Below are 11,890 nucleotides of genomic sequence, written 5' to 3' on the forward strand. Positions count from 1 at the left end.
CAAATTTTCAAGGGACTTATGTCCGACCTCCGGATGCGGACGATTTGAGTCATATAACTCAACAGCCCGGAGAGTCAGCCCGAAAGCTTTGGAACAGGTTTCTTACTAAAAAGAACCAGATTGTCGACTGTCCGGACGCCAAAGCCTTAGCAGCTTTCAGGCATAGCATCCGTGATGAATGGCTCGCCAGACACCTCGGCCAAAATAAGCCGAGAACGATGGCCGCATTAACAAACCTCATGACCCGCTTTTGCGCGGGTGAGGACAGCTGGCTAGCCAGATGCAGCACCAGCGACCCCAGTACATCTGAAGTTAGAGATGGAAACGGGAAATCACGGCGCAACAACAATAACAAATGCCGGAATAAAGAAGACAACACGAAGGGCACGGCAGTAAATGCCGGATTCAAAAGCTCTCGGCCAGGTCAAAAGCCGCACCCTAAAGGCACCAGGGATGAATTGTCCAGCCTCAACAAAATTCTGGACCAAGTATGTCAGATTCATAGTACCCCTGGTAAACCTGCTAATCATACCCACAGAGAATGTTGGGTCTTCAAGCAGTCCGGCAAGCTCAACGCCGTACACAAGGGGGAGGATACACCAAGTGAAGACGAGGACGAGCCCCCCAAGCAAGACACGAAGGAACAAAAGAAATTTCCACCAGAAGTCAAAACAGTAAACGTGTTACACGTAATCAAGGGAAAAAACAACGCGGCACTCCTAGGAAAATATACCCAAGTGCCTGTCACCACGAAGTCCTGCCACTGGTCATCTCAACTGATCACTTTCGACCATCGCGATTACTCAGCAAGTATCCGACACGCAGGATGGGCTGCCCTGGTATTAGACCCAGTAATTGGCGGATATCACTTCACAAGAGTCTTGATGGACGGCGGCAGTAGCCTAAACCTAATATATCAGGATACAATCCGCGGGATGGGGTTAGACCCAACACAAATTCGCCATAGCAATACTACCTTTAAAGGAGTAACGCCAGGCCCAGGGGCTCGTTGTACGGGCTCCCTCCTACTACAAGTTATATTCGGCTCCCCCGATAACTTCCGTCGCGAGCATTTAACTTTCCACATCGCTCCGTTTCAAAGTGGCTATCAAGCACTGCTCGGACGCGAAGCTTTCGCTCGCTTTAATGCAATACCACACTACGCCTCCCTCACACTCAAGATGCCCGGTCCACGTGGCATCATTACAGTGCACGGAAATATCAAGCGATCTCTGCGCGCCGAAGAGAGTGAGGCTGCCTTGGCAGCCGCACACTAAAGGCGCCCGGACAAGCGAAAGCATCCAATAGGTCGTCAAGACCTCAGATACAACTAATCAAGTCCGGCGCCGCTATTTATACGAATAAGTGGTCACACCCCTATTTGTCAATACAAGGGGCTCAACGCGCGCAGACAAGTGGCAATTTCTTATCATCTTGAATTATACATGGTTTCTTTAAAAACTATCTTTTTGCACGACAACTTTTTCACTTAACTTCCTCTCTTTTACAGACGATCATCGTGCTACACCCGTCCAGGATACGGCACAACGGAGACACAGGCGCAGACGTGCAGCAGGGACCCGCTCCAAGGATTCTTTTTAGATTAAGACCCTGTGTAAACCTTTTTTACTGTCTCTTGTTGATACATATCCATCGTTGAGAAGGATGCTGACGTCTTGGCATGTGGCCACGCCAGAACAATGCACGTACCTGGACACAAGGGGCTTCTTACAAAGGCCACTATTTAGGCCCGCTTTATACCACAAAGACCGAATACCTTAGGGAGTGTTCGGCGTCGCGAGTTTGGCCCTATATGCATCAGTTCCGAATCATTGTCTTTGGTCAAATGTTGGGTTTGCCCGGCTCCTGTGTTTTGGTGCCTTACATTCCGCCTTGCCGGCTAAGGTAGCACCAGGAGAACTACTGTGATTGTGCCCTGGTTCATCCGGACGAGCACCTCAGTAGAGAAAGCCGAAAACTAACTGTCATGATATAGCGTGAGACTGGTCAACCACTCGATGACCTGTGGGAATGTTAGAATTCCTCCGCTTTAACAAAGGGCCGTTTTCCGGCCAGGCATGTACGCACCCCGGAATCGGGAGAGTGCGGAGCCACCAGGGGCTATCTAGTAGCCCCACTGTCAAACTCCTATGGCTAAGTGAAAGTGCTAAATCATTATAGTCCGGTTGCCTCGCTCGCTCCGCTATCACCTCCTTAATAGGACCAAGACATTGGGTTAAGTGTGAACACGTGTTTTTGCGAGCACCTCCGCATTATATGTGTGGGGGTTGAAGCCGACGATTGCAATCTTTCAGGTTATACACATGTATACATAAACGGCCACCCAGGAGGTATCATATTACTTTCAGGCAAAAGTATAAAAATAGCCTGATAAAAATTTATAAAAGCATTTCGCTTACAATGAGATTACATATCACTCAAACATAATATTTTTTGAGCACTGGGTCTCTATCAAACGGGCACCCTCAAGAACTTCTTCAAAGTAGTGCTCAGCAGCCTTTCGACCTATAGCCGAATCCCGCGCTGCAACATTGGTAGCATCCTTCTCCGCCCAGTATGCCTTAACACGGGCAAAGGCCATCCGTGCGCCCTCTATGCACGCCAACCTCCTCATCGCATTAATGCGCGGCACCACGTCAAGGACCTGCTGCACCAAGCCGAAATAGTTGTTTGGTTTTAATCTTTTCGGCCATAGCTGATCCACAATAGACCTCATGGAGAGTCCGGACAACCTATTTAGTTTGGCCCATTCGGCTAATTGGTCAGTCAATGAAAGTGGACACTCGGGAGAATGGAATTGTCTCCAAAACAATTGGTCTACTTCACAGTCCGTCTGACCCTGGAAGTACTTGGCCGCATCGGCAGTGCTCGCCGCCAAATTCATATACACATCCTTCGAACTCCACAGCCGATCCAGAGGGGCATACCGTGGATCTCCGAATTTCCTCCACAACATAAAGGATTTCCCAGCTACAATATCCCCGGCTTCCCGCAGCTCCTCCTTCTTTGCCCTCATAGTAGAGCGGAGATCCTTTTTTGTCGCAGCAGCCTTCTCAAGGTCCAATGCTTTCGCTTGGTTTTCCTTTTCAAGAACCCGGCAACGGTCGGCGACGGCTTTTAATTCTATAGCCATCTTGGCCATCTTGTCTCGGGTCTCGCCATGCGCGGCCTTCTTGGCTTGCAACTCTTCGGCCGCCTTCACAGCAGCCGCATTACCCAACCTCGCTTGTTCCTTGGCTCGGGCAAGTTCTTCCCGCAAGGCTTCAACAGTGGTAGCTCCATCTGCAGTCACAACATATTAAAGATACTGGCATCATGCTGCTCTTCCTATGTAGCGTTTACCAGATAATGACACTTACCCTGTGCCTCGTCAAGCCTTTTGTTAACAAGCTCGATGTCGGCGTCTGCCGCATCCAACTTCCGTTCTAAATGGGCAAACTCGCTAGTCCAGCTAGCCACCGGAGCTCCCATCACCTGCACATAGAGGAAGTATGGTTATTACCTGGGAATATGATCCTCTGTTCCTCGTCGTTTCCGACGACAACCAGAGTCTCAGGGGCTACTATCTACACAGGGCACACCTAGCATTTGCAGGACTATCATACATTATTTTACGTACCTCAAAGCCTGTCAGTAGACTCATAAAAGCTTCATGCAATCCGCTTTCGGCGGACGATATTCTCTCCATCACCGTATTCATCAGCACACGGTGTTCATCTGAGATGGCCGCTCGCCCCACCAACTCCCTCAGAACATCCGATCGCACACTAGACGGTGCCGGACTCTTTTGTCTGCTCTCTTCGGGAGCCGGACACTGGGAGCTTCGGGGGTCAATGGGATTATCTTCTGGCCTCACCGGACTCGGAGAGTCCCTCCGCGACGACACATCAGGGTCGCTCGCTTCTAGAGCGGAGGAGTCCGGAGGAGGCGTTTCACTCTCCATCATCTCTGGAAGAAGATCCCCCAAAGACAAGCTCATTTGAGAGGGGCTAAGGCCCGAACTGCAAAAATATATGCGGTGGTTATTTTCTCAGAAGAAAAATATGGCATATCTGTACTATTAAAAGTATTTTGGGTCACTTACGACTCGCGGGAGAATTGATCCCCCCGCGGACTTTGTGCGGCAACGTCGCCCCCCAAGGTAGGACCCTCTGTGGGAGACTTCTTCTCCCGTTTGGAAGCTTCGGCTTCCGAATCCCCGGGCGCAATCCTTTTCCTCTTCTGGTCGTCTTCCTTCATGGAGACGCTCGCTCCCTCGGCTAGACTGGGCAGCGTTGGGGGCCCGCGTCCGCCCGCATTATCCTCCACAGTATCTTCCTTCAAGGGCTCCGGGCAAGGTGCGGTCTGGAGCATCTTTTCCAATACCGGATTTTCCAAACCCTCAGGGAGGGGGGCCGAACACCGAATCAACTTCGCCTTTGTTAGCCAAAAAGCAAACTCTCAGAAATAACTTCGTAACAAAGGAGAGATAGTATGTTCGGCCGAAAGATGCCTTACCTGTTCGGCAGCACGGTTACTACTCAGGCCCACGTCCTCGGTGATTTCCGGACACTCCACCTGAGGTTCGAAGAATGACTTGTACATCTCCTTGTGCGTCAGGCCGAGAAAATTTTGAATGGCACGCGGTCCCTCGGGATTGAACTCCCACAGGTGAAGAGGCCGGCGTTTGCAAGGCTGGACTTGATGAACCAGCATAACCTATATTACCGCAACCAAACTGAAATCTCCATTGAAGAGATCTCGAATGCGGCTTTGCAGTATAGGCACGTCCTTGGCTGGCCCCCAGCTCAGACCTCTGCTGATCCATGACATCAGCTGTGGTGGGGGTCCCGAGCAGAAAACAGGGGGGCGCCCACTTGGCACTTCTAGGAGCCGTGATGTAGAACCACTCCTGTTGCCACAATTCAGACACCTCTGGGATGGAACCTTTGGGACACAGAGCTCCCGTCATATTGCGTATTGAGGCACCTCCACACGCTGCATGTTGCCCCTCGATCATCTTCGGCTTCACTTCAAAGGTCTTGAGCCATAGGCCAAAGTGAGGGGTAACCCGGAGGAAGGCCTCGCACACGACAATAAATGTCGTGATATGAAGAAAGGAGTCTGGAGCTAGATCATGAAAGTCTAGCCCGTAGTAAAACATCAAACCCCTTGCGAAAGGATCCAGAGCAAGGCCTAGACCTCGGAGGAAGTGGGAGACGAACACGACGTTCTCGTTGGGTTCGGGTGTGGGGACGGCCTGCCCTCGAGGAGGCAGCCGACGCAAAATTTCGTCGGTCAGATATCTGGCCTCCCTCAACTTTTTGATGTCTTCTTCTGTGACGGAGGAAGGCACCCATCGGCCTTGAAGGCTAGATCCGGACATGACTGAAGGTTCGGAGCACCTGACCTGAACTTCAGGCATTTGAGCTTGAGGTGGGGGAAGGATTCGATTGAACACGGGAGGGAAAAATAAAAGCCTTGTCCCCTTTATAAAGAGGGTGAATATCAAGCGTCCTTTGTGTGTTCGTTTGGACTTGCCTATAATCTAGGAGTCCTAGAAGCGGTTGGGTTACGCACACCCGTATTGATGAGAATCCCGGAATAAGGGGACACGATCTCTGCTTTAACAAGACGTGCCAAGGAAACCGCCTCGCATGACACGCTGAGGTGGGATAATAAAACGACTCGGATAAAGGCTTGGCCATGGTGTGTCACACTACGGAATACGTCAGCAGATTAGATTTGTGTAAATATTATTATCTCTATGGCAATATGTGGAAACTTATTTTGCAGAGCCGGACACTATCTTTGTGTTCAAAATCTTCTATGAAGTACTTGGAGGAGGAACCCGCCTTGCAATGCCGAAGACAATCTGCGCGCCGGACTCGTCGTCATTGAAGCCTGGTTCAGGGGCTACTGAGGGAGTCCTGGATTAGGGGGTGTCCGGATGGCTGGACTATACCTTCAGCCGAACTCCTGGACTATGAAGATACAAGATTAAAGACTTTGTCCCATGTCCGGAAGGGACTTTCCTTAGCGTGGAAGGCAAACTTGGCGATACGGATATGCAGATCTCCTACCATTGTAACCGACTTTGTGTAACCCTAACCCTCTCCGGTGTCTATATAAACCGGAGGGTATTAGTCTGTAGGACAACATACACAACAACCATCATACCATAGGCTTGCTTCTAGGGTTTAGCCTCTCCGATCTCATGGTAGATCTACACTTGTACTACCCATATCATCAATATTAATCAAGCAAGACGTAGGGTTTTACCTCCATCGAGAGGTCCCGAACCTGGGTAAAACTTCGTGTCCCTTGCCTCCTGTTACCATCCGGCCTAGACGCACAGTTCGGGACCCCCTACCCGAGATCCGCCGGTTTTGACACCGAGACCCAGTCCCATGCTTAAATTAAAAGAATTGCAAACAAAACTCCCCCAGGATTGTTGTTAGTTGTAGGCACACATTGTTTCAGACAAGCCATGGATTGATGTTTGTTGGTGGTAGGGGGAGTATAAACTTTACCATTCTATTTGGGAACCGCCTATAATGTGTGTAGCATGGAAGATATCGAGATCTCTCGGTTGTTATGTTGACAATGAAAGTATACCACTCAAAATATTATTTATCTCTATTTCAAAATCGAGCTCTGGCACCTCTACTAATCCATGCTTCCCTCTGAGAATGGCCTATCTATTTACTTTTATGTTGAGTCATCATCCTCTAATTAAAAAGCACCAGTTGGAGAGCACTGCTGTCATTTGCATGCATTACTATTAGTTTACATTGAGTATGACTGTGACTGGATCTCTTTTACCATGAATTACAATTTCCAGTCAGTCCTTGATCTTCAGAGGTGCTCTGCATTTACGTTTTGCGGTCTCAGAAAGGGCTAGCGAGATACCATCTTGTTATATCATATTCTGATTGTTTTGAGAAAGTGTTGTCATCTGAGATTTATTATTATTGCTCGCTAGTTGATTATGACATTGATATGAGTAAACATGAGACCTAAAGGTTATTTTGAATATGGCCAGTTCATAATCTTTGCTGAAAACTTGAATGCTGGCTTTCCATATTTACAACAACAAGATCAAACAGAGTTTGTAAAAGTTTTTCTTTATCACTTTCAGTTTATCAACTGAATTGCTTGAGGACAAGCAAAGGTTTAAGCTTGGGGGAGTTGATACGTCTCCATCGTATCTACTTTTCCAAACACTTCTAACCTTGTTTTGGACTCTAACTTGCATGATTTGAATGGAACTAACCCGGACTGACGCTGTTTTCAGCAGAATTGCCATGGTGTTATTTTTGTGCAGAAATAAAAGTTCTCGGAATGACTTGAAACTTTACGGAGAATATTTTTGTAATATATAAAATATACTGGCGAAAGAATCAACACCAGGGGGCCCACACCCTGTCCACGAGGGTAGGGGGCGCGCCCCATACCTCGTGGGCCCCCTGATGCTCCTCCGACCTCAACTCCAACTCTATATATTCACGTTCGAGGAGAAAAAAATCAAAGAGAAGGATTCATCGCGTTTAACGATACGGAGCCACCGCCAAGCCCTAATATCTCTCGGGAGGGCTGAACTGGAGTCCGTTCGGGGCTCCGGAGAGGGGAATCCATCGCCATCGTCATCATCAACCTTCCTCCATCACCAATTTAATGATGCTCACCGCCGTGCGTGAGTAATTCCATCGTGGGCTTGCTGGACGGTGATGGGTTGGATGAGATTTATCACGTAATCGAGTTAGTTTTGTTAGAGTTTGATCCCTAGTATCCATTATGTTCTGAGATTGATGTTGCTATGACTTTGCTATGCTTAATGCTTGTCACTAGGGCCCGAGTGCCATGATTTCAGATCTGAACCTATTATGTTTCCATGAATATATGTGAGCTCTTGATCCTATTTTGCAAGTCAATAGTCACCTACTATGTGTTATGATCCGGTAACCCGGAGTGACAATAATCGGGACCACTCCCGGTGATGACCGTAATTTGAGGAGTTCATGTATTCACTAAGTGTTAATGCTTTGGTCCGATACTCTATTAAAGGAAGCCTTAATATCCCTTAGTTTCCAATAGGACCCCGCTCCCACGGGAGGGTAGGACAAAAGATTTCATGCAAGTTCTTTTCCATAAGCACGTATGACTATATTTGGAATACATGCCTACATTACATTGATGAACTGGAGCTAGTTTTGTGTCATCCTATGTTATAACTGTTGCATGAGGAATCACATCCGACATAATTATCCATCATTGATCCATTGCCTACGAGCTTTTCACATATTGATCTTTGCTTAGTTACTTTACCGTTGCCACTGTTACAATTACTACAAAACTGCTACTATTACTTTTGCCACCGTTTCCGTTACTTCCATATTACTTTGCTACTAAATACTTTGCTGCAGATATTAAGTCTTTCAGGCGCGATTGAATTGACAACTCAACTGTTAATACTTGAGAATATTCTTTGGCTCCCCTTGTGTCAAATCAGTAAATTTGGGTTGAATACTCTACCCTCGAAAACTGTTGCGATCCCCTATACTTGTGGGTTATCAAACTCAATCCTTAATTGAAGACATTAAAAATATTCATGTTAAGTACGAAGAACTTGAAATTCGTCATGAAACACTCTCAGCTACTCATGAGAAGCTTTCCTACGATTATCTTCAAAGGAAGCAAGAACTTGAGAATCTGAGTTCATCATTCCTGATTCAGCCTATTATGAATGAAACATGTTTGCAATGACAATTAGAGATTATAGTTGCTCATGCCATGCTTAATTAGCTAGGAGTTTATAATGGTTTACCTTGCGTGCCAACATGCTATTAAATGGTTGTGATGTGGTATGATAGGGTGGTATCCTCCTTTGAACGATTCGAGTGGCTAGACTTGGCACATGTTCACGCATGTAGTTGAAACAAAATCAACATAGCCTCCACGATATTTATGTTCATGGTGAATTATATCCTACTCATGCTTGCACTCAGTGTTGATTAATTTTAATGCATCTTCATGACTGTTGTCGCTCTCTAGCTGGTTGCTTCCCAGTCTCTTTCTAGCCTTCACTTGTACTAAGCGGGTATACTTCTTGTGCATCCACTTCCATAAACCCCAAAAGTTATTCCATATGAGTCCACCATACCTTCCTATATGCGGTTTCTACCTGCCGCTCCAAGTAAATTTGTCTGTGCCAAACTCTAAACCTTCAAATGAAATTCTGTTTTGTATGCTCGAATAGCTCATGTATCGACTAGGGCTGTCGATATCTTCCATGCTAGGTGGGTTATTCTCAAGAGGAGTGGACTCCGCTCCTCATTCACGAGAAAATGGCTGGTAACCGGGATGCCCAGTCCCGTGCTTAAATTAAAATAATTGGAAACAAATCTCCCCCGAGATTGTTGTTAGTTGGAGACACCCATTATTTCGGACAAGCAATGGATTGATGTTTGTTGGTGGTAGGGGGAGTATAAACTTTACCATTCTATTTGGGAACCGCCTATAATGTGTGTAGCATGGAAGATATCGAGATCTCTCGGTTGTTATGTTGACAATGAAATGATACCACTCAAAATATTATTTATCTCTATTTCAAAATCGAGCTCTTGCACCTCTACAAATCCCCGCTTCCCTCTGAGAAGGGCCTATCTATTTACTTTTATGTTGAGTCATCATCCTCTTATTAAAAAGCATCAGTTGGAGAGCGCTATTGTCATTTGCATGCATTACTATTAGTTTACATTGAGTATGACTGTGACTGGATCTCTTTTACCATGAATTACAATTTCCAGTCAGTCCTTGATCTTCAGAGGTGCTCTGCATTGATGTTTTGCGGTCTCAGAAAGGGATAGCGAGATACCATCTTGTTATATCATATTATGGTTGTTTGGAGAAAGTGTTGTCATCTAAGATTTATTATTATTGCTCGCTAGTTGATTATGTCGTTGATATGAGTAAACATGAGATCTAAATGTTATTGTGAATATGGTCAGTTCATAATCTTTGCTGAAAACTTGAATGCTGGCATTACATATTTACAACAACAAGATCAAACAGAGTTTGTAAAAGTTTTTCTTTATCACTTTCAGTTTGTCAACTGAATTGCTTGAGGACAAGCAAAGGTTTAAGCTTGGGGGAGTTGATACATCTCCATCGTATCTACTTTTCCAAACACTTTTGACCTTGTTTTGGACTCTAACTTGCATGATTTGAATGGAACTAACCCGGACTGACGCTGTTTTCAGCAAAATTGCCATGGTGTTATTTTTGTGCAGAAATAGAAGTTCTCGGAATGACTTGAAACTTCACGGAGAATATTTTTGGAATATATAAAAATACTGGCGAAAGAATTAACACCGGGGGCCCACATCCTGTCCATGAGGGTGGGGGGCGTGCCCACCCCCCTGGGGCGTGCCCCCTACCTCGTGGCCCCCTGATGCTCCACCGATCTCAACTCCAACTCTATATATTCACGTTTGAGGAGAAAAAATTCAGAGAGAAGGATTCATCGTGTTTTACGATACGGAACCACTGCCAAGCCCTAATCTCTCTCGGGAGGGCTGATCTGGAGTCCGTTCGGGGCTCCGGAGAGGGGAATCCGTCGCCATCGTCATCATCAACCTTCCTCCATCACCAATTTCATGATGCTCACCGCTATGCATGAGTAATTCCATCGTAGGCTTGATGGACGGTGATGGGTTGGATGAGATTTATCATGTAATCGAGTTAGTTTTGTTAGAGTTTGATCCCTAGTATCCATTATGTTCTGAGATTGATGTTGCTATGACTTTGCTATGCTTAATACTTGTCACTAGGGCCCGAGTGCCATGATTTCAGATCTGAACCTATTATGTTTCCACAAATATATGTGAGTTCTTGATCCTATTTTGCAAGTCGATAGTCACCTACTATGTGTTATGATCTGATAACCCCGAAGTGAGAATAATCAGGACCACTCCCGGCGATGACCGTAATTTGAGGAGTTCATGTATTCACTAAGTGTTAATGCTTTGGTCCGATACTCTATTAAAGGAAGCCTTAATATCCCTTAGTTTCCAATAGGACCCCGCTGCCACGGGAGGGTAGGACAAAAGATGTCACGCAAGTTCTTTTCCATTAGCACGTATGACTATATTCGGAATACATGCCTACATTACATTGATGAACTGGAGCTAGTTCTGTGTCACCCTATGTTATAACTGTTGCATGAGGAATCGCATCCGACATAATTATCCATCATTGATCCATTGCCTACGAGCTTTTCACATATTGATCTTTACTTAGTTACTTTACCGTTGCCACTGTTACAATTACTACGAAACTTCTACTGTTAATTTTGCCACCGTTCCCGTTACTTCCATATTACTTTGCTACTAAATACTTTGCTGCAGATATTAAGTCTTTCAGGTGCGGTTGAATTGACAACTCAACTGTTAATACTTGAGAATATTCTTTGGCTCCCCTTTTGTCGAATCAATAAATTTGGGTTGAATACTCTACCCTCGAAAACTGTTGCGATCCCGTATACTTGTGGGTTATCAAACTCAGTCCTTAATTGAAGACATTAAAAATCTTCACGTTAAGTACGAAGAACTTGAAAGTCGTCATGAAACACTCTCAGCTACTCATGAGAAGCTTTCCTATGATTATCTTCAAAGGAAGCAAGAACTTGAGAATCTGAGAGCATCTCATGAAGATCTTCAAAAGGAGAATGATTCACTTCGCGCCCAACAGATCAGTTCTGCTCAGGAAGACTTTGAGCCACCCTGTTTAAAATGTCTTGAGCATGATAATAATGTCTCTGTTGCTGAATGTTCCACTGCTGCTAGTGTTGCAATATCTTCAATTGCTAATGTGGTTTCTAGCCCCTCTT

The sequence above is a fragment of the Triticum aestivum genome, chromosome 2A, assembly GCF_018294505.1.
Source record: "Triticum aestivum cultivar Chinese Spring chromosome 2A, IWGSC CS RefSeq v2.1, whole genome shotgun sequence".
In the NCBI taxonomy this organism is placed as follows: Eukaryota; Viridiplantae; Streptophyta; class Magnoliopsida; order Poales; family Poaceae; genus Triticum; species Triticum aestivum.